Genomic DNA, 27,531 nt, shown 5'->3' with positions numbered 1-27,531 from the left:
GACTATACATCCCTTTAAAGACGCGGGCCACACATGTGTCATCATAGCTCTTGGATCTCTCTTGCTTTCCACAGAGCAAGTTCTCTAGAAATGTCGGGTAAATTAATGGCCAGCAGAAGCCCTTATCCCCAAATCTCTAGATGCTGAGCAACCATTTCCTGCACAATTATGGCCAAAAGAGAACTAAAGGATGAACTTCAGAGCCCCAGCTGTCATTTCGCTATTTACCTGTTTCCAGATACTAACGCTAAGCACCTCAGAAACCATATTCTATCTGACTCTCCCTACAACCCTGTGATGGGGTTATTATGTCCATTTAACAGATGAGGAAATTAAAGCTTAGGGACATCAAGAAATCACCCAAGGTTACTCAGTTAGCAAGGAATGGAACTGTGGTCTAAACCCCAGTCTGTCCAACTCCAGACTGTACTCAGAAGCACCAGGTCCTCCAGCCTCCCTACCCTCAGCAGCTCCATTCACGAGGGGAGACCCTTGCTGGGATCTGCCCTAAAACGGCGTATTTCCTATGACTTTACAGTATCATCTTTCAACTTCCTTTTTTTTTTAAAGAATACAAATAAAGGTTTATTGTACCAAATTAAGGTCTTCATATTTTACAGTTTCCTAAGGCTCAAGGAAGACTAGATGATTTTTAAAGACCTTAACAAAAATTTTACTTTCACGATCCCTCCCACCCCCAACTATTCAAACGGTGTGATAAATGTTATAAAAACAAAACAAAAAACCAAAACCACTAGAAATAACACCAAGTCCTTTAAAAACAACTCTCCCAAATGTTATTTCTTGACGTAGGTGGTCTTCGTGGTTTGGGACAATGTGATCCTAAATCCTTGTAAAGCAGCCCTGGCAGCTCCAGCCTGCCTGTCATTTTCAAATCCAGTTAAGTCATGTCATGTCTCACAGATATTAAACGTACTTCCTTGAAACCAGGAACTGATTAAGTAGCATGGATAACATCATCTCATTAGTCTCTTCCGAAAAGTTATTAAGGAATACAACATAGTTTAGAGGGTAACCAGGGACCCAAGGATTTGGGGTTGAATTTCCTTGGGTGTTAGCTAGACTTGGTATTCCCTGACCAAGGTAATTGTTGTTACAGTCTGTTCTACAATGTGGCTTTCTTTCTTTTCTTTGTTACAAAAAATGCCATGCATTTTACATATTATATCACAATGTTCTCCCTTACCAGGTAGGCAGGAAGTCCTGAATGCACTTTTTTTTTTTTTCCTTTCTTTGGAGTAGGAAAGAGGTACACCTTATTTTTTTTTTTCTTTTAAGTAAACTTCTTTACTGAAGTAGAACATACACTGGAAAAAAATGCACAAATCATAAATTTCTAGTTCAATGAATTGTCATAAATGCAACACAACTTGTAACTAGCGCCCAAACCGAGTAAGAGAACATTATCTGTACCCAGAAGCCCCTTCATGTCCTCTTCCAGTCACTGACTGCTAATCACTATGCTGACTTCTAACTTTTACCTGTCTTTGAAGTTTACATAACAGGAAGCAGCTAAGTCTGGCCTCTCTTACTCAACACCGTGAGAATTATTCATGATTCTGTGTGTACTGGTACTTCACCATGTCTCATGATTCCATAGTATTCCTTTGTGTAATTATACTACATCTTATTTATCCATTCCACTCTTGATGGACATTTTGGTAGTTTTTTTTTGTTTTTTTTTTTTGCGGGACGCGCAGGCTCAGCGGCACATGGCTCACGGACCCAGCCGCTCCGCGGCATGTGGGATCTTCCCGGACCGGGGCACGAACCCGCGTCCCCTGCATCGGCAAGCGGACTCTCAACCACTGCGCCACCAGGGAAGCCCTTGGTAGTTTTTAAATGTTGGCTGTTCTGAACTGTGTTGCTGTGAAAATTCCTGCCCATGTCTTTTGGTGAATTATACACACATTTCAGTGGTACATGTACATAAAAGCAGACAATGTATGTCAAGGCCACTGCATACGTTTATGTTCAGATTGAGTGCTGCCAAACAGTTATCCAAAGTGGTTTTTGCCTTTTATTACAATTTTAATCCGAGAGGAATTAGAAGGAATTAAATAAGAAGAATCAAATTAAGAGCACTTTAGCAAATAGATTCCCAAAGTGTTTTCTAACCTCTGTGAAGTGAATGATTTTTTTTTTTTTAAATAAAATGGCCTCTCTGTACTTTAATCCCATCAGGTATCCATTATTCCAGTATCTCCGGAGCGTCACTGAGCAATTTCCAATTCTCCTTTTATCCTCGTCTTTCTGTTCGAGAGACGTGGATGAACTGATGGAGAGACGTGGATGAACTGATGGAGAGACGTGGATGAACTGATGGAGAGACGTGGATGAAATGCAAATAGCCCTCATATTTAATTCCAAAATCAGCAGGCAATGGCTGGCACGCCCTGGATCACTCTGCACAAGGCTTTGCCATGAAGCTTCAAAAGTGGCTTCTTCCACTTAGGGCTAAGGCCCACTGGCAAGGATCAAAAAAGAATTGGAATTGGAAGGTTGAGGACTTCAGTGGCTACCAAAAGATTTCACTTTTCCTCTCATGGTTGAGCTTAAACATTTCTTATCCATTATTTTTATTGTTAATAATATCTTTTGCATTTGTTTTGTAGTTGAATGTTTGTGAAGCACCTTCCCGTTTAATCCACCCAATGCTTCCGGGGTACCCTATTACTCTTATGCCTATTTATGGACTAAGAAAAGCCTTCTAAGTTACAGAGCTAGCGTTCAGTCTAGGGTTTTTGACTAAGTCCATTCTCCCTTCCCCCTACATCCTGCTACATGTTAAGAGTCAGAAAGACTGGAAATTACTTTGGTAACTTGGACAGCTTAAAAATAATAAGCATTTTTTTTTTCCTTCTTCCATGAATTCTCACGAGGGAGTACAGCAGCTAACTACCCAGGTAAGATCCAAGGGATCTCTGAAGACTACCCCTTGCACACAATAACTCACTTGGGCTGATAGTTTGATATTGTGGACTAGAAAATGATCCTGGTTCCTGGGGTCTCATTAGGAGAGTGTCATTTGGCCCATTTTAGACATGTTATTAGGCTGCCCCAGTCTCGGTATGTGCAACGTCAGGAATGTAAAAGGTGGATGTTTGAGAAATCTGTCAGGTTGAATACCGTGCTGAACTTTCAGCCTGTTTGGATGTATTGGGACCCAACTGCTTATTTCCCCCAAAGCTATGTACTGTCTGAGAAGACTTGTATGTTCTATAATGTTAAAAGGGTAGAAAAGTATTGCTTCTGCCTAGTTTGCAAGATTGCTATGTAGGTAAAATAAATGTTAATTACATGTAAATTTACCTTGAGTACTATGACACAGGGAGAGGATGAACTAGGTTGCAAAATACCAGCTGATTCTAGGCCATTTTCTTTCCAAATACTTACACTCCGAAAGAGATTTTTAAGGGGTCTCTTTAGGAAGTTAGACCCAAGAGGGACAGACTCTCAGAATCCAGTGGGATATTACGGTGAACACTGAGTAGAACGCCAGGTCAGCTGCTGCTCTGCATGTGCTAAACACTATTTGCATAATTCCAGGGAGGGAACAATGAGAAACTCGTCATGCTTCCGGTTTAATGCAACCCATTTTTCAAATGCAGACACCACCCTACAGTCAAGGTCAAAGGTTTTACATCTTTTCCTTTCTCAACACCAGGAGATAAATATTTGCCTTCAAGTTCAACATTCTTGAAATCTAATCCCAACTGGATAATTTTTGTCTCTTGTTCAAGGGCAAACACTTAAGGTTTCTTATTACTCGTGATCTCATTCCTGGTCTCCTTTCCAACTCAAGAGCACGTTGGAGTCAGGAATGCACAATAACAGCAATCCAAAGCGGCTCGTCCCTGCCAGAAGCTCCAAGGGGATCAATGATCAATACACATGTCCAGGCGGCCAAATGGCCCAAGTGTGTGCCTGGGAGAGGGGATGGGAAAGAGCATGCAGGTCCCCTGTATTTATCGTCTTAGTAATGACTTTGTCACTTGTAGGAAACATACAGAAAGCAGGGCTTTTTTAAATTAAAAATATTTAAGCTTGTTATATAGTGTACAGGAAACATGTCATCCCAATTCAGGGAGATTCTAGGTTGTCATCTGCTTTTCTTCATCAAGTTGCTATCTCTAAAGTAAATTCCACTTCTATGATTTTTGTCTTCTCCAGGAATTGCAAACATTTCTCTATCCCACCCATTCTTTTTCCTTCCTTGATATCTCTATTCTAACGTAACTCTTAAAGGACTTCATGAGAGTTGGGTAAGACCCAGAGCCTTGGGCATAGCCCTTGCCTTGCTTTGGAGTCTTGGGTGATCCTTACAAGTTATGTCCACTAAAACCATGGCTCGGAGTTATCAACTCTTTTACAGATGGTTCAGCTCTGGGCTGCCTACAGCCCAGTATCAGACTAAAAATATTTTTTCTTCCCCAGGGTTAGAGGAGTCTTCAGGGTGGGAACCAATACCAGAACAGTCAGAAAAACACAACTTGCTTTCAAAAACAACCTTGTATGATTTCCTCTCCCACTGTGGCTGGACTCTACCCCCTTAACAAACAACCAAGCCTTCCAGCCCAGAATCTGCAGAGCCCAGACTCTACCGTTTCACTAGGAGCAGCGGGGAGGGGTGCTCTGGCCATCACTGTCAGTGCTAATGGTCAGGAGCAAGAAGAAACAGTGCAAAGTAAATTCTAAGATGGAGAGGGAGATGTATGAAAGAGTTCAGGACCCCATGTTTGGCAATACCCAAATCAGAACCCATTTAAAAGCAAAGCTCATGTCTTTGGATGACGACCAAAGCATTTCCGTACCCTGCAAAGAAAGAGATACATGATTCACATTCCAGTCTTTACAGCCTGGGTGGGGGCTTGCTCTGCGACCAACCCTCTGGATTCCTCTGGAAGGGCAGGCCTGGGGCTGGAGCCAGGATAAGCAGAGAGCTCTGCCCAGGAGGGCAGGTACCCTGCCAGCCGCACCTGCGGCCCCCTCCCACCCGATATGTCAGGTGACAGAGGGTCCTGTCAGAGGGGAGCCAGTGACCTTGTCGTGGCTAGATGCTGGGACTCAGATGACAGCCTGAGTCACAGACATGGACCCGTGATTCTGTGCAGTCACACAGTTCTGGAACCTTTGAAGTGTTAGACCCTGTGACCTGAGCCGATGTCAAGCCTGCACTTTGCCCCAGGGTAGCAGACTGGCCCAAGTTCTGAGGTCAAGGCATCCAAGTGCTCCTTAGCAAAGTCTACTGAACTCAGTCAAAGCCAGCCGGCTCCTCTGACAGACAGGCAGGCAGGCAGGCACACCGACAGGAAAAGCCCAGCTGCCCGGAAAAGCAGCCACTCTGCAAAGAAATGTTGGTCGTCCTCCCTCCTCACCACTCAGCAACTGGACCAGAGGCCCTTTACTGAGCTAAGGACATTTAAACGGCAGGTTAGTTTTTATTGAACACCACATGGTTCACAACCCTCTCTGGATAAAACGTCTTTAATGTCATCCCATTACCTACTGACAAAAGTTGAACTTCCTACCCCAGCATTCAACAGCCTCCACAATCTGGTCTCAATCTACCTGTCCAGCTTTAAAGAATTATAGGTTCCCCTCGAGAGAGGTGGAGTAGCTCTGGGGAAGGGCTTGGGCACCAGCAGCTTTAACGAGCTCCCCCAGTGATTCCCAGGTGCAGCCCAGGCTGAGAACTTCTAGAGTGAGCCTTCTCCAACTCCCCAGATTCGGGCATTCCCTTCGACTTGCATTTATTTCTGGTCTTGAATATATACTTTTTAAACATTGATGGAAGTAGACACCCATTTATCTAATGCAATAAATTATAACTGCTGGTTACTTAACCGGTTTTCCCACTAGACTTTTCACTTCTCAGAAGAAAGGACACTGTCTTATTCATTTTCATATTTCCAGAGTCTTGTAGGTGTTGAGCACATAGTAGGTATATTTTGCAAAAATAGTCTACTTTATATAATAAAATACCAATGCTGCAAGCATTGGGTCAAAAGCTGCCTTCCCTAGGGACTTTTCTTATCAATTTCACCTGGATAGGACCCCGCCTCATCTGCACTCTTAAATAAACAGCATTCATTTATTCCATTCATACAGTGCCTTGAGCTTCTAGATATTTCTGTGTTTTAGGACTGCCACTAACTTTTAAGTTCCATTAAGGCAGGGACCGTGTCCTTTATAATTGTATATTATAACAATAATTATGCAATCAGCTAGCAAGTACAAGCATTAAACGCTAAATGCTTGTTTAAAGAATGAATTATATCTCAAACTAGTAGACCCAAAATATGTTAGGTAAGTATAGCACTGAGAAGAATTACCATGCTGTAGAGCAATGACAGAATGAATTTTTGAAATCAAACTATATTGGTAAATTTACATTAGGATTTTATTCTATTCTAAGCTGTTTTCCTTTTAAAAATTCTTTTTTATCCCCTCTCACCTCTTTCTAGAATAGTCCTACTTCCTGTAATTTGCTCCTAATACATTTCCTGGGAAAGAGTGATTCTAATTCTTTCAGTATGAAACAAACAGGTCACCTGCAAAAAACACTCCCAACTCTCAAGAGAAAAACCAACTGTCTATATTCTCCAATGTCATCAAGTTTAAAGGCCTCCCTTTCTTATGGGACCAAACAGCTGTCCCTCTGCCACTCTCTCCGGCGTGAAAACGGTGGCATCACTTCCTTATCAACAAACTATCTCAGGTGCACAGATGCTCTCTTAGCATCTTCCTGGAAAGGTTGGTCCAGGCACTCCCCATTCAAGACAAGTCAACTGCCTTCTGTCCAATTAGGACAGGACAGCTGCTCCCGCTTCCTCGCTGCAGGCCAGCCGTGATGAGCACAAGATGACTTAGATTCGTAAACCTCGCTGAGAGGGATACTGATTCCAAAAATAATGAGTCTATTAAAGGCAGGAGGCTGAACAAACTGCTGTTTTCACCTGTGCATAAAGCAGGCCAGATTTAGTGATCTGGAGAAAGGAAATGTGTTCCAACCCAATGTAATGCACATATGGGAGCGCCTGGTATATAGTAATGTCCAGCTGTGTTTTCTAGGGACCAGAGGCCTGTGTGCATGAGGTCAGAGCCTTTAGGCAGAAGCCTTGTTCATTTCTGCATCCCCAGTTTGTGCAAACAGTAAGTGCTCAATAAGCATTCACTGAACGAAAGACTCTGCCCTGGGATCAAGAGGAGGGGACAGTGGGTGATGATGATTCAAGGGGTCAGAGAAGACGTCACAGAAAATGGCCCTGTAAATGGAGATTAGAAAGGTAAGCAGATCTCCCTTTCATTACTATATGCACCAAAACTCAAGACTTTTTTCCCTATCACTCACATCACAGCCAAGAACATATCCACCTGGACCCCTCCACCTACCCTCTTTCCCCAACACACAAAAGCAAACCCAGAAAACCAGACATTTCTTTACCCCGAGTTGCTTTTCTATATAATTTCCATATATAACGGTCAGCTAAAAGCTCATTTCTTACCCCTTATACATTTAACTGATAGATGGGATAAATTGAGAGAACAAAAATCACAGAGGGGATAGAAAGAGAAGAAAGAAGGATACTAGCTCTTCATTGCAGAAAAGCAGTGATCTTAGAAAACTGTGTTTCAAACATCCCAACCATGCGACATAACGGCTCAGAACAGGAAGAAATTAGCTTTATTTCAGTAACAGCCAGTATTCTACCACCCCTTAAATCAAGCAAAAATCATTATCATACACACACACACACAAAGCCACTGGCAGGCAACATCCGACAGTAATGATTTCACACTCAATTTATCCCGAGCTAGCTCATACCACATCACAGCAATGTCGCCGGGTAGACTTGCTTCCGTTCACCTCTTCCTAACCTAGAGTAAACGACCACCAATAAAAGTCCAACTCAGCCTGCAGCACTAGTGGGCTTAGAGTCGACGTGAATTTAATGTCCCTCACTAATTCTGGTGGCTGGAGAGAGCAAAGGGCGTCCCTCATTAACCAGGAACAAAAGAACAGCTAAATGGTTCTTAGCATTCCTGTCTAGTCCAGAGTATGTAGACATAAGCGATTGATTTTTCTGAGAAAGGTGATGGATTCAATGCTACCAAGAAATATATCCTTTACCAAAGAGATGGCAAGGATTAGTGCCCTGGCAGAATCTAGTTGGCTACTGATATCTGCTAAGTTTGGGTCACGTTTCAAATTTCCAAGACAGAGAGATTCTTGAAAATGTCATCACAAGCCTGAAAAGTTTTCAAACGATGCTATCCCTCAAATGATGGTACCCAGGGAATCACTGTGTCTGGCCTCTAGGCTGTATGGGTATCTCTTCTTGGACTATCTGCAGATTAGTTACCTCAGGTGGCTTGCTCTATGCTGCTTGCAGTAGACTCAGAGAATAAGAAGTTATTTTTCAATATTAGATAGAAATAAACATAATTAAGACATGAAATTAAGACATGAAACATGGCTTTTTTTTTTTTTTTTTGCGGTACACGGGCCTCTCACTGTTGTGGCCTCTCCCGTTGCGGAGCACAGGCTCCAGATGCGCAGGCTCAGCGGCCATGGCTCACGGGCCCAGCCGCTCCGCGGAATGTGGGATCTTCCCGGACCAGGGCACGAACCCATGTCCCCTGCATCGGCAGGCGGACTCGCAACCACTGCGCTACCAGGGAAGCCCGAAATGGGCATTTTGAATTATGAGCTGTTTTGTTAATTTATGCAATCATTCCCCTGAATTAATTTTTATAGTTGAACTAGAACCGTACCTTTCCAGCAGTGAGTGCATAAAAACACAAAAAGGCATTCAAAGTACAGGAAACGGGCTTCCCACAGGCCACTTAGCAGAGTTTAAAACTGTGTCTACACTATTGCGATCCTGTTTAGAAATTTAAAAGCATTAGTTTGAAAACTAAGAGGCACAAAGCACCCGTCCTTGATAGCTACCACCATGGCACCCTTAGGGATTAAAGATTCAATTAAGAGTCTCCACGGGCTTTTTGCCTGAATGCAAATGCACCTTTCAGAGAAACAAAAAATCTAAAACACATCTGGGGACATCTCCCAGCGCCTGAACGCGGGTTAGTCCAGGTGAATGCGCAGTGGGTGTAAAAGAACAAATCCACGCCCGAGATCACATTAATAGCAAGTCAAGACCAGGGTCATTTAGAAGTAACGTGTGGCTGAGGCTACCCCACGCTCATGATCCCCCAGTGAGCGAGTTAAGGCCACCCTGCTTTGGGGAGAGCCTCATCCTCCCCACAACTCCAGTCACAGGAACTGCCATCGTCTCCACGACCCACCACGGGCCACAGAGAATGATCCAGGCTGGAAAGGTGACCACACCATGGCAATGGCACCTTCCCCAGGACTTCCTGAGGTGAGCAGGGGAGAGAACAGCCTTTTCCACTGAGGTTGAGCTGCTCGGAGCCCCTGTAGCTCCGTCCTTTCCAAGCAGAGAGAGTAGGTTTGTGAACACGAACACACCTGCAGAGACAAGCCGACGCCCAGAGCACACACACAGCACCCGAGGCCCAGGCTTCAGCCCCTCCGGCCCTCTGTGGCGGCCTGGTCCTGTTGTGCTTTACTCGGTGTTAGGGGTTGACTTGTGCCCCCTAAGAAGATACATTTGTTGCAATTCCAATTCCCAACACCTCAGAATGTGCTCCTCTTTGGAAACCGGGTTGTTGCAGATGTCATTAGTTAAGATGAGGTCAGACCAGAGTTAGGTTGGCTCTTAATCCAGGATGGCTGGTGTCCTCATACGAGGAGGAAAGGGTGACAGGCTTCCTTAGAATGCCAGGTCACAGGAGGCAGAGATTAGAGTTACGCTGCCACAAGCCAAGGAATGCCTGGGGCTACCAGAATCTGGACCAGGCAAAAGGAACGCCCCCTCCTGCCCTCACAGAGGCCTCGGAGAGAGCCTGGCCATGCCAACACCTTGGCTGTAGACTTCTAGCCTCCAGAACTGTGAGAGAATAAATTTCTGCTGCTTTAAAGCCACCCGCTTTGTAGTACTTTGTTACGGCAGCCCTAGGACACTAAGACAGCTGGATTGAGGTGAGTTTCTGCCACTTTTGACCAAAGGTGCTGTCTCCCAGTGGAAAGTGGGCTGGCCTCACTTCTCAATTTTAGAAACTAAAACCTTTTTGCATCCAAATGCCTTGTGCAACACAAATAACAGCTGTTTTCTCAAACTGTTAAAAACAAGTGACGGGGCTTCCCTGGTGGCGCAGTGGTTGAGAGTCCGCCTGCCGATGCAGGGGACATGGGTTCTTGCCCCGGTCTGGGAAGATCCCACGTGCTGCGGAGCGGCTGGGCCCGGGAGCCATGGCCGCTGAGCCTGCGCGTCCGGAGCCTGTGCTCCGCAACGGGAGAGGCCACAACATAAAAACAAGTGACGTACCCAGCCACAATCCTTTAGTTTTGCATGAATACAACTTTCTTCTGAAAAATTATACAAATAGATGGTGTTGGTAATCCAGGCCTCACGCTGGAGTCAAACCTCGAAACTCAACTACCAGTGCTGGTTAATTTCAGAGCAAGGCCACCATTCAGCTGGCTCCAACTGAACTAAAAACCCCTGCGGATTACAAAGGAAAGCTTTCCTTCTGCTTTCTTTTGTTTTTTTAAAATAAATTTATTTATTTATTTTATTTATTTTTGGCTGCATTGGGTCTTCGTTACTGCGTGTGGGCTTTTCTCTAGTTGCGGCGAGCGGGGGCTACTCTTCGTTGCGGTGCTCGGGCTTCTCATTGCGGTGGCTTCTCTTGTTGCGGAGCACCGGCTCTAGGCGCACGGGCTTCAGCAGTTGTGTCACGCGGGCTCATTAGTTGTGGCTCGCGGGCTCTAGAGCACAGGCTCAGTAGTTGTGGCACAGGCTTTGCCGCTCCGCGGCATGTGGGATCTTCCTGGACCAGGGCTTGTACCCGTGTCCCCTGCATTAGCAGGCGGATTCTTAACCACTGTGCCACCAGGGAAGCCCTGCTTCCTTTTCAATTAAGGTGTCAGATATGCAAATACTTTTCTCATTAGCCTCTTATTTTGCTGAACTTGGCAAGAAAATTCCTCGAAGTCTTGCAGTTCTGGCCGGTGATTTCTGTGACTGATCTTAGACTTGCAAATAACTCTCAGCAGATGCCATTCCTGGGGCTGCCAGGGTTCTCCTCAAAAAGCAGGGCTGCTGATTATGACAAGAATGAGGCAGGGAGAAAAACTTGAACAGGAAGAACACTGATGTTTAGACAGAGGACATGGAGTGGGTTGAATTGTGGCTCCTTCAAGGTATGTTCACCTGGAACCTCAGAATGTAACCTTGCTAGGTATAGGGGTTTTGCAGATGGAATTAAGGTAAGGATCTTGAGATGAGGTCATCCTGGATTAGGGTGGGCCCTAAATCCAATGACAAGTCCTTACGAGAAAAGAGAAGGGGAAGCAGATCGAGAGACACAAAGAGGAAGGCCACGGGGAGACTGTCAAAGATTGGAGTGATATCTCCACAAGCCAAGGAACGTCAGGATTGCCAGCCGTCGTCAGAAGCCAGGAGAGAACATGGGACGGGTTCTCCGTCAGAGCCTCCAGAAGGAGCCCACAGCCCTACTGACACCACCTCGATTTCAGTTGTCTGGCGCCCAGGACTGTGAGTGAATAGATTTCTGTGGTTCTAAGTCACCAAGTTTGTGGTCCTTTGTTACAGCAGCCCTAGGAAATGAACACAGGACACCTCCAAAAGCACAGACACTGAAGGGCAGGCACAGGGCGGGTCTAACCTCATTCACCACAAACCATATTCCACAGCACTACACAAAACTTGGCATCTTCAGGATTTCACAGAAGTCTCTTCATAATCAATCATGATGTTAATCCTAAAATTTGCTTGGAAACCTTCATCGTCACGCAAAGTCATGTATTAACTTGCCCCTTTGTACACGGTGCTGGGCTGGGAGCAAGGAGGCTGAAGCGATCCCCCCTCCAGAGCGGCTCACGTGGAGGGCCGCTCAGACACACGGGATGATGTGAAGCCAACGAGACATCATCTTTGACTGTCGGCCAGTAATTTTATTTACATCTATAGTTATTCTCTTGTATTTGTTATGGTTTCTTGGAGCAAGGTAAAGAATGAGGCCACTGTGTGGCCTTTAGGAATCAAGTCCTAAATCCATAAGCACTGGCCCTGAGTCACTGCCAAGCGAAGAAAAGGAAACTGTAAAACAACAGGCACAACGTGGTCCTATTTGTCTAAAACAAGGACATATACCCTCCCACGTTTATCTGTGCATTGGAAACAGGAGAAAAGCAAGATACAGAACTACATTCGGGATGACAGAAGCCATGTGCCTAAACTCCAGATATGTAAACACTTCCGTGGCTGCCAGGGACTCGGAACAACACCCACCACTGGGGAGCGGGGGTGGGGAGGGAGAGGGGGATGTCTACTGGGATGTCTACAGCTGGCAAACTGTAGCCCTGCTTTTGTAAATAAAGCTTTATTGGAACGCAGCCATGTCCATTCGTTTGCGTGGTGTCCATGGCTACTCTGGCCCTTCAACAGAAGAACTGAGTGGCTAAGACAGAGAGAGTAATGGTCCATGAAGCTGAAAATATTTACTATCTGGCCCCTTGCAGAAAGAGTCTGTACAGACAGAGTTACCATCTGCCCTCTGCCTTGTATGATTCTACACCATGTGCTTCTTTGTTTATTCATTTAAAATGAGCACACATTACTTTGTAAAGAAAACTTTTAGAAGTTCTCTACTTGGACAGGGCAGGGCATCCCAGGCAGTCATCAACGATCTTCCTGGAAGCAGGTGGAAACTCACATGTTTTCAGGAGAAGAAGGGAAGCCCTTCTTCTGGCCTGGCCTGGAAAGGGAAGGTGTCTCAAAACAAAGAGAATATAAAATAAAGCTTTGAGCAAAAATTCTCAAATATCCACGGAATGACCAGCAGAGAAATTCACTCAACTCCCTAGCACCCTGCTTTCACGCAATAGCTTTAATATTCCGAAGGCCTTTTGGAGTACCTTTTTTTTTTTTTTTTGGTACAATAAGCAGAGAAGTAGTTGAATGGGGTGGCCTGGGGAGTGCTGGGGGTGGTGAAACACAGAACTGCTTTGAGGCTTGCTTTTCGCTCTCACCAATAGGTTGTACCTTCTTATGTTTTCTGGGTCTCAATATCCTTAACTTTAAGAAGGTCAGACCAGATTAAGTCTATGTAACGTTCCTGCCATGGTATTTCTAGGGGTCTTGAGCCGGAATTACCTTTAACACAGAAAAGCAGGTAGAGAAGAGATCTTTCAGGTTGGTGCCAGGCCAGGTCTGGGAACCAGCCAACTGAGTTGCAGCCCGTGTCAGTGTGAGCTCAGATTAGGCAAGGCCCCAGTTACCAAATGGCTCTGGGCTGGAAGTAATGCATGAACTCAGTCAGAAATTCCTTTCCAATACTCTCAATGCAAAACCAGTTAAATTCCAACCACGAGACACAGTTATTAATGAGCACACCCAAGACCATTAAGGAGCTTGAGAGTTTTGTGTTAAAAAGTCACAGTCCCTCCAATTTTGCTCAGGGATGGTTAAAGGGCCAGTAGTGGCTGTGATGGACAGAGAAGCTGGGTCACACATTGGGGTTCGTGACAGATTCCACACACATGCTACCCACGACAGAGCGCCTCTTGGTGGTCCCACCCCCAGTGCTGGAGGGCCTTTTGATTTTATCACACATGAACTCCATCTTCCTGCTTATCCTCCCACCAAGGAAAATGGGAACCAGCTGGGTTGGCCCCAAACCTGGGTGAAACTTGGTTCTGCGCCAAGGAAAGCTTTGACGGACCAGCCTTGTCAGGACTCTGCCCTGTTAGAGTCGTCATCGGGACTTGTCGTGTGCTGGAAAATTCAAGCTGCCAGACGATGAGGGACCTGCTCGCAACACACCAGCACAGTCTGCCTCGTTCCTGCTCGAAGACTCACATTACTGGGCACACCAGATGCGGACACCTGGGGCATGAGCGCAGTTAACTCCTTCCACCACAACGCTATGAAAGTTCAGCAGCTTTTATCACCTTAGAACGGAATTAGAGAATTACATGCACGTGTCACCAGAGGCTTCTGATCTTGGCTTTCTACCTCAGCAATGGAACATCCTGGGGCCAACCAAACTCATAAAGACTGGTGTCAGCCCTTCTTCCATATTTTTAACGCAACCAAGTGGAGGGGCAGGCAATTGGAAGCACCTGGTTGTGTTAAAAATATGGGAAGAAACACTGACACAGTTTACATTTTTAGGCTTTTTCCTAGGTTTTTTTTTTTTTTTTCACTTGAAATGTCCATCTATGGCTGCTAGGTTCTTTTCTTAGTGAGAAGCTTTATGTTCTAAGGGAAATCAATGTAACGCTGGGAGCTGAAAACAGGGAAAGTGGTCCCTAGGGCTGCCCAGGAACCAGCTCGGTTAAAGTTCTTATGCATGACTCAACAATAGCTGAACTTTTTAACTAATGGATTTGCTTACATGAGAAAAATGAGAGTTTAAATAATCAATTAAGCCCTGACAGTTTAAAAAAAGTGACTTAAGATACACCAGCTAGTTAGAGATGAGCTAATAAGCTCATCTTTACACTATTTATATAATATTGCAAATAATATTATAAATAATGTTTATATTATAAATAATGCTTATAATCTCAAATAATAAGGAAGAGAGGGAGGAGGTGAGGTGAGTTCTTAGGTTTCATTCATTTGGCAAAAGCTGATGGCGGACCAATTCTCATCAACCTGATGAAGAGGAGACAAATGCTGTGGAATATGGGCTTTGGAGACAGACATCATGGATTCAAATCCAGGCCCTGCCAGTAATCATCTGGGCAGCTGCTCTGAGCCTCAGTTTCCTTATTTGCAAAACAAAGGTGAAAGTAATACAGAGTAATGCACATGGGTGAAAGGACATTAATGAGATAGGGTTATAAAGTGCAGTAAGAACTAATAATAACTACAGCCATAATCACCCTTTATTAGATATTCCGATGCTTACCCTGCAGAGGTGTGGCTGACTCCAAAACAAGGGACTACAACAGGTGGCACTGTTGGTGTGATGTGCCCAGTGAGGTGGGCATGGGGGAGAAAACCACCCAAGACCACTGTGGAGGGGGGCACCACAGAAGGGGAGCGCTTGGTTAGATTTAAAGGGGAGCAGGAGGTTACTAGGCAGATATCACCCCCCGCCTCCTTCCCTCCCTCCCCATTCATTCCTCCATCTACCATCCACCATCCATTTATTGATCACCTACCTACCTTCCATCAGACACTATTTTATTTTATTGTATTGAAGTACAGTGGATTTACAATGTTGTGTTAGTTTCTGGTGTACAGCAAAGTGATTCAGTTACATATACCTATTCTTTTTCAGATTCTTTTCCATTATAGGATTATAGGTTACTACAGGATATTGAATGTAGTTCGCTGTGCTATATAGTAGGACCTTGTTGTTTACCTGTTTTATATAAAGTAGTGTGTGTCTGTTAATCCCAAGCTCCTAATGTATCCCTCCCCCACCCTTTCCCTTTTGGTAACTATAAGTTTGTTTTCTACGTCTGTGAGTCTGTTTCTGTTTTGTAAATACATTCATTTGCAGATCCTGTTTTAGGTGCTGGGAACATGGCAGCACCTGTCATGAAGTTTACATTCTAGCAACAGGTGACAGACAATGATGTGTATACAAACAAGGAAGAATTTCATATTGTGGAAAAAAAGTGCCAAGAAGAGAATAAAACAGGGCCAGGGAACAGAAGATGACCTGGGGGAAGAATGTTCCAGGCAGAGGGAACAGCGAGTACAAAGACCCCAAGACGGCGAGAGAGTGCTTGAGAGACAGAAAGAGGGCCAGTAGGCTGGAGTGAATCGAGGGGAGAGATGTAGGTGCCTTGGGGGGGCAGGGCAGGAGCTTAATTGCAGAGGGCTGGCTAAGCCAAGGTAAGGTTTTTCAATAGGTTTTTACAGTTCTGAGGTTAAAAGTCAAAACAAAAAAACCCACAGGGGTTTCCCTGGTGGCGCAGTGGTTAAGAATCCGCCTGCCAATGCAGGGGACATGGGTTCGAGCCCTGGTACGGGTCTGGGAAGATCCCACGTGCCGCGGAGCAACTAAGCCCGTGTGCCACAACTACTGAAGCCTGCGTGTCTAGAGCCCGTGCTTTGCAACAAGAGAAGCCACCGCAATGAGAAGCCCGCGCACTGTAACGAAGAGTAGCCCCCGTTCACTGCAACTAGAGGAAGCCCACGCGCAGCAATGAAGACCCAACGCAGCCAAAAATAAAATAAATAAATGTATATATATTAAAAAAAAAAGGTACATCATTTTTTCCTTATGCTTTAAAACTCTTTAAAAACCACAAAGGAGGGCTTCTCTGGTGGCGCAGTGGTTGGGAGTCCACCTGCCGATGCAGGGGACAAGGGTTCGTGTCCCGGTCCAGGAAGATCCCACATGCCGTGGAGCAGCTGGGCCCGTGAGCCATGGCTGCTGAACCTGTGCGTCCAGAGCCTGTGCTCCGCAACGGGAGAGGCCACAGCGGTGAGAGGCCCGCGTACCACAAAAAAAACCCCACAAAGGAAGACTGGAAATCTGCACTCGCCAGCACCCCCCACCCCAGTCCTTAGGCCCTAAACTTTGTTATGTAAGAACCAACACCTTCTTTAATCTGTTGCCAGAACAAGATACACTTTGCATCCTAAACAAGCTGCCAAAACAAAGCAGAAAGCTGGGCTAAAACTCTGTTAGAGGATGTTCTGAACTGTTCAAAACACATTTCTCTATCTTTTCAAGTATGTTTATTTGGACAAGGTATACGGATATAAGCGCGGATGCAAGGAGCCAGCTGCAGAGCCCCAAGACAAACTAACACTATTATTATTTAGCAGGAGGGTAAGATAAAAGCCGCCTTAAGTGTAAGCAAGCATTCCTGCTTCATCTAATGTTTATGAGCAAAAAAACGCCCTCAATGTGAACCAGCAATGCTGAGGAGGACACAGACACGTATTTGCCAAAGACATTCCAGGCTTGGTGAACAGGAAAAGCAGTGGGGTTTGTTTCCTCTTTTATTAGGGCCCCCTCCCTGCAAGGTCACAGTTTAAGCCTGGGCAGCTTAAGGCACCAGTTAGACTCATTCTTGCCCATATAGACTCATACCAGGGACTCTGCTTTAGAAAACGGAGCAAGGGACAGTCTTTGAATCACAGCATTAAGGCCATCTTGGGCTCCTTTACATACCACTACTACCTCTTTACATCCTGCATATTCCAGGGAAGTCCCCATTTCAAGTCATCTGCCTCATCTGGACACCCCATGTCCTGATATCTGATTCAAGAAATGTGGGCTCTTTTTTTTTTGTGGTACGCGGGCCTCTCACTGTTGTGGCCTCTCCCGTTGCGGAGCACAGGCTCCGGACGCGCAGGCTCAGCGGCCATGGCTCACGGCCCCAGCCATTCCGCGGCATGTGGTATCTTCCTGGACCGGGGCACGAACCCGTGTCCCCTGCATCGGCGGGTGGACTCTCAACCACTGCGCCACCAGGGAAGCCCGAAATGTAGGCTCTTTTAAGCAGCACTGTTCTGACTTCCCAGTAGACACTCCCAATTCTCGAAGACTTCATACCCTAATACATAAGAATATATAAGGCATATTTTTTCATTTGTGATCTACAAGTTCATTGGACTGGATAATTTTCTTAAAAACAAAGAGGATGGGAATACATTGCCTTTAGGTCAAGTCCTAGGCTTGGCATGTTCTTCTCACTGAAGCCACAAGGCAGCTTTAGCACGTGGGGCTTTAAATATAAGAGCATAAGTTTAATATCTGGACCTCAGGAAGAAAAATTTATAAAGCTCTCCCCTCTAAATTTTACAACCCACAGAACCACTATTGCTATATCCTTAAAAGATTTCCCTGGTAGTCTTTCAAACATTAAAGGCTGCTTGGATGGGGAATGGATTTGTCCTTTTGAAAAAAATACACAGAATAGACTATGTGGACAGGACACAGGTGGTAGACATGCGAACTTCTTGCAGACCAAGCTCCCGGGTGGTCTTTGTATGGGAATCACTGACATCCACTTGTTTATTCATCAACTACTGAGCAGCCAGCATCCGTAGTCACTGTGCTACATCCTGGTGATAAAATGGACCTAAAATACTTATGTTTTCTGCATTCATAGATCTTAGATCTAGTAAACGAGGGAGTGGGTTTTCAAATGAGGAAATGCTTCTAAGAGAGCACAAGGTGTCGGATACATAGGTACCTCCAAGTAGAGGTAAACGGAAGATGTGCTTTGTAATGAATCACAGAAAACACCACGGGCCATTCCAACCCATCACCAAGAATGACTCCAGCAAGTAGAGGTGTTTCCTCATATGCTCAGCCAATGTCAGGCACCACCCCTACCCGAGCTGGGTCTGAGGAGGGTTTCCTCCCCAGAGCAGCCTGTGGCCACTCCTTGCAACATACCATGGTGTTCAGCACATATCATGTTCTTGGAGAAATGCCAAGAACATGTAATACATATAGTTTGTATATCAGATCGTTGTTTAATAAGATTATGAATGTATACTTATAAAATTTAAAGCTATAATTAGAACATAGGTCCACCAAGAAAAGTTAAGTAGAACTAAGCAAAATTGGCTATTTCCAATGTTTTGTTCCAGAATTTGTTACGATTTCATTTTGTAATCTGTTAACCTCTGAGGGCAAACACACAACAGCATATGCTAAAGGTGTAAGAAAACTTTTAAACGGAAAAAGTTCCAGCCATTGACTTTTTTGTTATCTGTGAATTGGAAAAAGGCTGTGACTATTTTATTTCATTGACAAAATGAGACCCAACTCTCAATCAGAAAGTCTGAGACTTACTGGTACAGAGGGGGAAAGGAAAAAAGAAATGGAAGCACTTAGCTACAGGTTCCAGAAGAAAAACCAAATAGGTGTGCCCAGATTTACACACAAGGCACACCTATTTTTTACACCTTATAAAACGTGCTATAATACGAGATGCTTTTTTAAAAAAAAAATAGTGCATTTCTGGGATGCACTTAAGATAGGATTCCTTTCAGAGAAGTTTGATTAGGCACTGCAACAAATAAGGCCCACAAAGGACCAGGAGGGGAGAGGCCAGGGGCAGAAGAATGTATATGGAGAAGAGTGCTTAACCCCTGCTCCACGACCCAGCCCAGGATGTGATTTCAAACAAAAAGAAAACAAAGCAAAGACCAAAATGCTCAGGGCAAAATATTTGTCCCGTTCCTGCTCTTTTGATAAACACTCTCCCTTGGGGTCTTGCCTCCCCGACCCAGCCCTCCCAGTAGGTCTCAAAAGTGGTTACTTAATAGGAGTGGTTCTGAACTGGGGACTGATTTTGCCCTGCAGGGAACATTTGGCAATGGCTGGAGATGTTTTTAGTTGTTGAGTTGGGGAGGGAATTGCTACTGTCATCTAGTGGGTGGGTACCAGGGATGCTGCTAAACACAGGACAGTTCCCCACAGCAAAGAATCACCCCATCCAAAATGCCAGTCGTGCTGAGGCTGAGAAACCTGGTCTACAGGAGGCAAAACCATGATCATCCCTCTACACACTTGGGGTGTTAAGTCCTGAGTATTTTGGACTTTCCCGTCCTTTTAAATTAGCTATTATTTAGTTGGAGGGAAAAACCTGCAGACCTCTGTTGTCATGATATGATAGCCCCTGACCCAGTTGGATAAGCCACAGGTGCAGGGGTTAAACTCACTGACACATGAAAATGCATAAGGAACCCACTTGAAAACATGAGGTCGAAACGTGCATTGAAAGCTTATTTCAAAGAGGCTGAGCCAGGCCTCACATTTAGTCTTAAAAACCCTTCTCAAAAGTGATTTATATCGGGCTTCCCTGGTGGCGCAGTGGTTGAGAGTCCGCCTGCCGATGCAGGGGACACGGGTTCGTGCCCCGGTCCGGGAAGATCCCATGTGCCACGGAGCGGCTGGGCCCGTGAGCCATGGCCGCTGAGCCTGCGCGTCCGGAGCCTATGCTGCGCAACGGGAGAGGCCACAACAGTGAGAGGCCCACGTACCGCAAAAAAAAAAAAAGTAATTTATATCAAGGAGCTGTGGCAAATTCACCTTTTCTGTAAGTACATCATGACTCAACAAGCCTTTTGATCCATTATAGAATGGCAACAATATTTTAATTAGTTATTTTCACTTACTTGTCAGAACCTGTTTGGATAATCTAAATAACTTCACATCCTCTTAACATACCTCCTGAGACTGTCTCAGAGAAAACAGGCTCAATTTTCTTTTAAATCCCCAGTCCCAGTGAAGGGATAGATGGAGCTGCTATGGCAACCCCACACCTGCTGACTTTTAGGCTAGACTCACTTTTTTTTTTTTTTAACCTTTCCCAAATCATAAATCTATTTCTTTCATGGTTGAGATGCTTTTTCTTGTCTCATTCCTTCTTCAGTGCTAGCACAGCATGCTTTAAAATTTTTTCTCAAAAATAAACTTTGGAGCATGGTTTGATTAATAACTAGGTTTTCAGAAAACCTGTTTGCATTAGAAAGGCAAGAATCTCTAGATTTCTTACTTTTCCTGCCCAAAGATGGTAAAGAGAGGGCACAGTCAGGCTCTTTCAACCTGTAGCTGTAAGACAATATGAATAATACACAAATGTTTTGCTTCCCCATATTCATTCATGGGAAACTTCTTAAAGGAAAAATCCTCACATCTATAGTAACAGATCAATTGAGTCAATTCCCCTCACCCCTTTTACCACCAGACCCCCCAAATACGATTAAGTTCTTTCATCTCAAACATAAATTCCGCAGAGCTTTACAACCACACACAAAACAAAACAAAACAATCTGGAAACCACACTCTCCTTTCAATCTTGGGGGTAGCAGTCTGAAAAAACACACTCTTTAAAAGGTCAATAAACTATTACTCTCAGTCAAATAACTTGCCTTTCCTGCTCTTTGCTACTAGATGCATGGAAAAAAACCTCCGTAGTTCATTTGTATCATAAGAAAAGCAAAAAGTTTAAATGTCCTTCAGGCCAAAGCAAGTGGCTTCTGTCGCCAGGATCCAGCATACCACATCTGGAGGACCCTGGGGGTCTCCAATGTCGCCAAGGAAGCGGGGAATTTCACGTCTGCTCTGCAAAGCCAAGGACACCTCCAGCAACATCGCTTTACCTTAATCCAGGGCTCCTTTTCTTCTGCTTCGGTGCCTGGTTTTGCTGAGCAGGGAACTCTGGACTTCAAACTCACAACACGGCAAAGAGGCTTGGAAACGCCAGACCTCAGCCCGATAGACCGGGGCTCCCCGCCCGCCTGGGGCACGCGAGCGGGCTCCTCTCTGAAGCAAGGCTAACGAAATGCACGTCTCTCCAGAGACACACACCGGAAAAAAGAACAGACTGGGGCAGGCGTTCCCACCCTCCCTCTCCCCACTGCATTTACTAGTTAAACACACCAGCAACCACTAACGGGCCAGTCCATGTTTCTGAAAAAGGAGGGGGGTATGTTTTCTTTTTTTTTTTTTAACTGCAGGTGGGGAAAGTACCATTTCTTCACATTCACCCACGCTTGTCTGAACCATTAATCTGACAGCGATTGTCCCCGGGGGCAGAGGCTTGCGTTGAAACCAGTGTCTTGTGCTTTTTAATTTCTTTCTTCGATTTGGGATGATGGAAAGGTACACGACTGAGCATAGAGATCAAATAGCCTCCTCTCCTAAGTCACTGCATTGGAGACACACTTTATGGCATCCTTTCTGTAGGTGTAATAAAACACAGTGCAACTTGATTTTGGTTTCCACTCGTTGTTCAGAATTTTCACATTTCAGAATGTTTGTATTGAGATAAATGGGATCCCCCCCAAACTTCACTTATGAAGCTTCCGTGTTTCACACTGTTGGTACATTTTGTATTGTGTCCTTTTACTGCAGTAAAAAAATTACTAGTTACCTACATTCCAGGCACTTTACACACCTTACCTCACTGTCCACTAAACTGTCCTGCAGAAATGCCAGATGAAGCCACCACAGAAGGCAAAGCCACAGGCTCTGCGTGTTTATGAACAGACGGAGCCGGAAACCTTCTACCGCGGTGCTAGCACAGCCCCTTTTCTGTAGCCCTCCCTTAGAACTAGGGCAAGATTCTGTTGACTCCTGTCATTTTTAACAAGACTAAAGTGATTTAGGGAAATTTTTCATGGAGATTATTTGCTCGTAAAGATCAGCTAATACATAAAAAGACCTTTGTGTGTGTGTGTGTAATCTCTCTAGGTTGGTTTGGAAGCAATCCCAAACACTGCTGAAGACATGTAAGGATTTTAGCAATAGAACAGTGCTTCTAAAATGAAGAGGAAGCCACTGGATTACACATTATAATAACTACAGGGGGTTAGCGAAACTTCTAGTGCATTATCCTTCCAAGGAGTCGAAAGCCCCCATGAATGTGCTTTCACCACACCCTTTTAGGGACAGTTTCTCTAAGTGTGATCTGTAGCCCCCTGGCCCTACCAGAATCACCCAGAGCAGGGTGGCATGTTAACATGCAGATTCCTGGCCCCAGCCTGGACCCCTAGAATCTCTGGGTGAGGTCTGGTAATCTATACTTTAAATGAGATATCCAGGGGATCCTAGAACTTTGCCTCTTGTTTGGGACATTAGTAGGCAGTCCACTGTTTGCAGAGGAGTGAAAGTGTCCCTCCTTACAAAGGAAAAAGGGAAATTCAACCATGCTCCCAGGCACAGGAGCATAAGATCTGGGATCACTGCCCCCCAGACTTAATCATCCTCTTCTACTCTCCCATATTTGGAGTTATCAGCTCCTCTTTCAGATTTTATTTCTGTATTACCTCTATATCTTCTAGGATGGAGAGAAAGAGGATGGTTCATCTTTAAATTGGCCAAGCATATTTCCAAATGAAAAGAGCCCCAAATCACCACCAGACAGAGTCAAGAGTTTCAAGAAACCATTCTAGTTGGGCAGCCCTTACTGAGCAATAACGAGATGCCTTTCCTGTTGACCTGCCTTCTCTACATTCATGTGCATGTGATTATGGGAAAGAAAGTGAAGAATAAAGAATCAAAGGATGGGCTTAGGGATCTGTTTGAGGTGATGGAAATGTTCTAAAATTGGATTGGGATGATGGTTGCACAACTCTGTAAATTTACTAAGGATCCTTAAATCACACAGTTAACCAGGGTGAACTGTAAGCTATGTAAATAAAGATATTACTAATCAAAGGGGCAGGTGGTTAACATCTGTTCCAAAGGGACTCAGTCTATATCAAGGAGCTGATATTGGAGCTCTCACAGTCCGTAGAAGCTAAGAGGCCTCTTCATCATCATCCTAGATACTGAGAAACGCCCCATCTGGGCAAATGTGCTGGGCATTATACAGAACAATGAAACAGAAAGCACAAATCCTCCAGGAGTTTATACTTAACAGACCACACTCAGGTGGATGTGATAACAGACAGGAAAAAGACACGTGGGCATTTATTTCCCACGTGAGGGAAAGGAACCAGTAATTAGTAAGTAGGGTGGTGAGGAATTTATGCCCAAAGAGTATGTGAAGGCCATGACAAAAATTCATAATGGGAAAAACAATCATTCGTCAACAAATCTTTATTTAGCAGCTGCTAGATGCCTTGTAAAAAGTATTGTAAGAGAAAATACTTGCTGGAACAATGATAGATCGAATTTAGGCGCATGTGGATGTCTAAAGTTAAGCGATTTAAGAAAATTTCAAAAGAAAGCATCAACGTGCTTTGTACGTGTTGATGACTATTAACTTGTGCATCTGAAATAATCACATATTTAACTACATCAGAGAGTAAGTCGGTGGGGGTGAGCCTGCCTCCTTCATTCAGATAGGAAGTTATGAGCTCATTCAATGTACTGGGCTTTTACAAAATCTTTTTCTTCATTTATAAAGGAAGAAAATGGAAAAAACATTCTTGAAGCATCGTATGTCAGGCACTGTCCCAGATGACTCATTTATAATCCGATTTAAGCCTTTAAAAGGTAAAGATTATCCATATTTTACAAATGAGGCTGCTGAGGCTTAGAGTTTAAGCAGTTGCTACCCATTGCTCAGCTCTAAGTGTAGGTACTATAATCAAATCCTGGTGTGTCTGGCTGTGTCAGTTCTTTCTAGTAACCACTCTTGCCTCTCCCACCTTACCTAAGGCCACTTCAAGCTCCAAAATTCCTGATTCTGTCTATGTTTCCAAGATGCCTGCCTGCAGCTTTGAGGTTTGCTGCAGGGCCATGAAAATAGATGGTTTATAAACAGTTATCATTTGCAAGGCCACTCCAAAGTGTCCTTTAGGGAAAGGGATTACTGAAGCAGTTCATTTTCTCTGGGCTGGACGAGTACCAGCCCTGACCGTCACTCCTCCTGGCAAACTCTAGGCAGGTCCATCTGCTGGAATTGGCATTACATCCCTCACAAGGTGGGAAGCCATGAGGTGCAGGAAGCAAGCACGTTCAGGTGGAAAACGAAAGAGGAGGAAGCCTGTTCCTAGTAGGATAGGTAGCAGGGCAGCATCGCTGCCTGAGGCCAAGGGGACCAAATGCGCCCATCTCCCCTGGAGCAGTCATCATCTCCTGGGCCTCGTGGAAAATTTCACATCCTCACCTAGAGAAAGTTGTGCCCAGAATAGAAGTTGTCCTGGTGACCTGCGGATGGTGCCACGTTTCAACGTCTACCGCCAAGTTGAACACTTGCTACAAGGGGCTAAGTGGACAAAAACATAAGGCCAAACTACAGCCGAGGTAGCTCGGACACCACCTTTTGTCTCAGCTGTCAGGAACCCAGAAGCTAGAGAAGATTTCTTGAGACCAAAGGGCTGCCCTAATGCCCACTGGAGGTACAGCCCAGATTTAAGGAGAAAGGCTGGATCTGGGTGTAGAGAGCCTTTGCCTCTCTCACCATCCACCAGATGGGCAGATCCAAGAGGGTGGCGGGCGTTTTCTAATATGCATGACCTTTCAGATGGAGAAATGGATCCAGGTGAACCCACAAGAGCCAATTAACCTCATAATTAAATTAAAATTATGCTAGTCAGCAATGGAAAATATATTTTTCTTAATTTTTAAAGTTTACAACCTACTTACAAAAATGATTTAAAGTGGAAAACAGCACATTATAAGCACGCAATTAAACCAAACAGTCAAATGAAAACCAAAGAAACAGACAAAGTTGGAAAAAAGTGACCTAAGACGTCAGTCACAAGGGCAAATGGAGACAGATTTCTCACTCTCACCGGCCTGTACCTACCCATTTCTCAAGATCCAAAGCTGACTTCTAAGAATTGACAAGAATCTTTTCAACCCCAGGGCATTTATTGTGTGTGCATCTCACTTGGCCCTCACACAACTGTGCAGCCCCAGTTATCTTTTGTGTACTGAGATACAGTCAAAGATTGAACTCTTTTACTGCTCCACCAAGAAATGGTCATGACAATTACCTTGAACTTCAGTGAAGGTCACCTCTGCAGGGCAGGTGAGGCACCTTGGAATCGATCCCTTAGAATAAGGGGTATAATCGTCCCTTTTCGGGTTATAGTGGTGAAGGAGACATGAACAGAGCCAGGGATGGGAGCACGTGGGGAACAGGAGGAAGGGAAAGGATGGACGCTTTAGGTCCATGAGAATGCAGACACATGAGCCTTCTGAGGCTCACATAGTGTTGGGTCCAGGAGAGGAGAAAGGACAACTCTGAGGGGTCATCACTTCTGTGCTCAGAACAGTGGCCAGACCAGAGACCCATCCCTTCTCTGTACTTGTTGGTCACGTGTCTTCGCAGGCTGCCTCTCAGCTGTTGGGTCCTAGCTACTCCCAAAGTTCAATACCATCACTGAGAATCACCCTCGGACTGAAGATGCTGCAACAACTTCGGGTACTCATGAGCTCTGGGCGTCCCTGGGACACTACAGGGGGTGTAATTTTGGACTCGGACACCCTATTACTTTTAGAAATGCACGCCTCATCTACCTGAGAAGAAGTCCTAAGTCTCACACCTTCTTCTGTGGCCCCCAGTGCTGGGTCATAAGCACATGCTCAGTACTTCTTGCTAATTTCTCTGGAAGAGTCACATTACCCCACTTGGTTCAGCTGTCACCCCACTGCCACATTGCACCAGCAAGAAGCTAAGCTCTCTGAAGTAGAATAACACTGAAAAACAAAACATCTTTTTTAACTTAAAATACAAAGTCTTTTCAGAATGTCATTTCCAGAGAAGAAAGCCCTTCCGTCTGTGCTGGCAGAAATGGGTGCTTTTTAAAAATAAATATCGAATCTTTGCTGCCTGTGAACAGTCTTCTGCTACCCTGGCAACACACTTCCTCTTACCATTAATGTAGGACAAAGTGGATAATTTTGGGTGAATCAGATAGATTTTCCTCCAATCCTTTGTCATGTCAATGTGCTTCTTATGCTCTACTGGGCCAGTTCCTGATCTATTCATGATGGAGGGGACAAATATTAGCACTAAGTTATTCTTTGCAAATAAGACGTTGCAACCAACACCACTGAGATATAATCCACATGCCATAAAATTCACCCTTCTAAAAAAAGGGTACCATTCAGTAGTTTTTAGTATATTCACAGACTTGTGCAACCATCACCACTATCTAATTCAAGAACATTTCATCACCCCCAAAAGAAACTCCATACCCATTAACAGTCATTTCCCTCACCCCCACAGACACTGGAAACCACCAATAGACTTTCTGTCTCTACAGATTTGCCTATTGTAGGAATCATATAATAGGTGGTCTTTTGTGACTAGCTTCTTTCACTTAGCATAATATATTCAAGGTTCATCCATGCTGTAGCAGGTATCAGGGACTTACTCCTTTTTACTCCTGAATAATATTCCATTGTATGGATAGCGCACATCTTGCTTAACTCATATTTAAGATGAGGCCATTTTTGCAGTTTATCGTTAAGCTGTATTTTAAATGAGGAAAGGTGACCGGTGTCCCTATATTGGAACTGCCTCCCAGGCTCTTCTTGACTCTCCACTGAGCTTTGGGGAGTCCTAGACCAGAGCTCGGTGAAGAAAGCATGCTCCCTCACTCGAGACGGCACCATCCATCCACAGTATTCTCCACGGGCCATGCCAGGTGCCCCTGTAGAGCCTCCAGCTGAGTAAAGGAGACAAGGGAGAATGAGGCATGACGGTGTGGAAATACAACAGACTCTAGGAGCAGGGTCCCTGACCTTCGGAGACATTTTACATGGGTAAAGAGGAACCCAAACAAGCAGCAAATGTTTACTGTCCTGAAAATAGATATAACAGGGCCACTAAGGAGGTACTTTCCCCATTTCACCAGGAATGGTAAATTTTGGTCCTTCTGTAAGTTATTTTGGGAGGCAAATCAATTACTTGTTTTCTGCAATGATTATTGCCAGATAGATCACGAAGCAGCATGTGTGTACGTGTGTGTTCCTATCTTCTGAGGACTGAGAGACCTG

At 44.7% G+C, this 27,531-nt stretch overlaps 1 protein-coding gene across 9 annotated transcripts in view; it reads right to left on the bottom strand.

Moving 5' to 3' along the window:
• Positions 1-27,531, bottom strand: part of ABLIM1 (actin binding LIM protein 1) — a 319,098-nt gene that overhangs the window by 64,673 nt on the left and 226,894 nt on the right. The window contains exon 1 of one of the 9 annotated variants that reach the window (XM_030839441.2): positions 21,231-21,392. The exons of the other annotated variants lie outside the window; for them this stretch is intronic. The gene's annotated coding sequence lies outside the window, so the exon portion shown is untranslated. Of the gene's footprint in view, positions 1-21,230; positions 21,393-27,531 lie in introns of those variants that run through there. 9 annotated transcript variants of the gene reach the window in all.

Source organism: Globicephala melas, chromosome 16 (genome assembly GCF_963455315.2).
Source record: "Globicephala melas chromosome 16, mGloMel1.2, whole genome shotgun sequence".
NCBI lineage: Eukaryota > Metazoa > Chordata > Mammalia > Artiodactyla > Delphinidae > Globicephala > Globicephala melas.
Note: the sequence above shows the minus strand (reverse complement) of the source record. Positions and strands in the feature narration are given on the sequence as shown.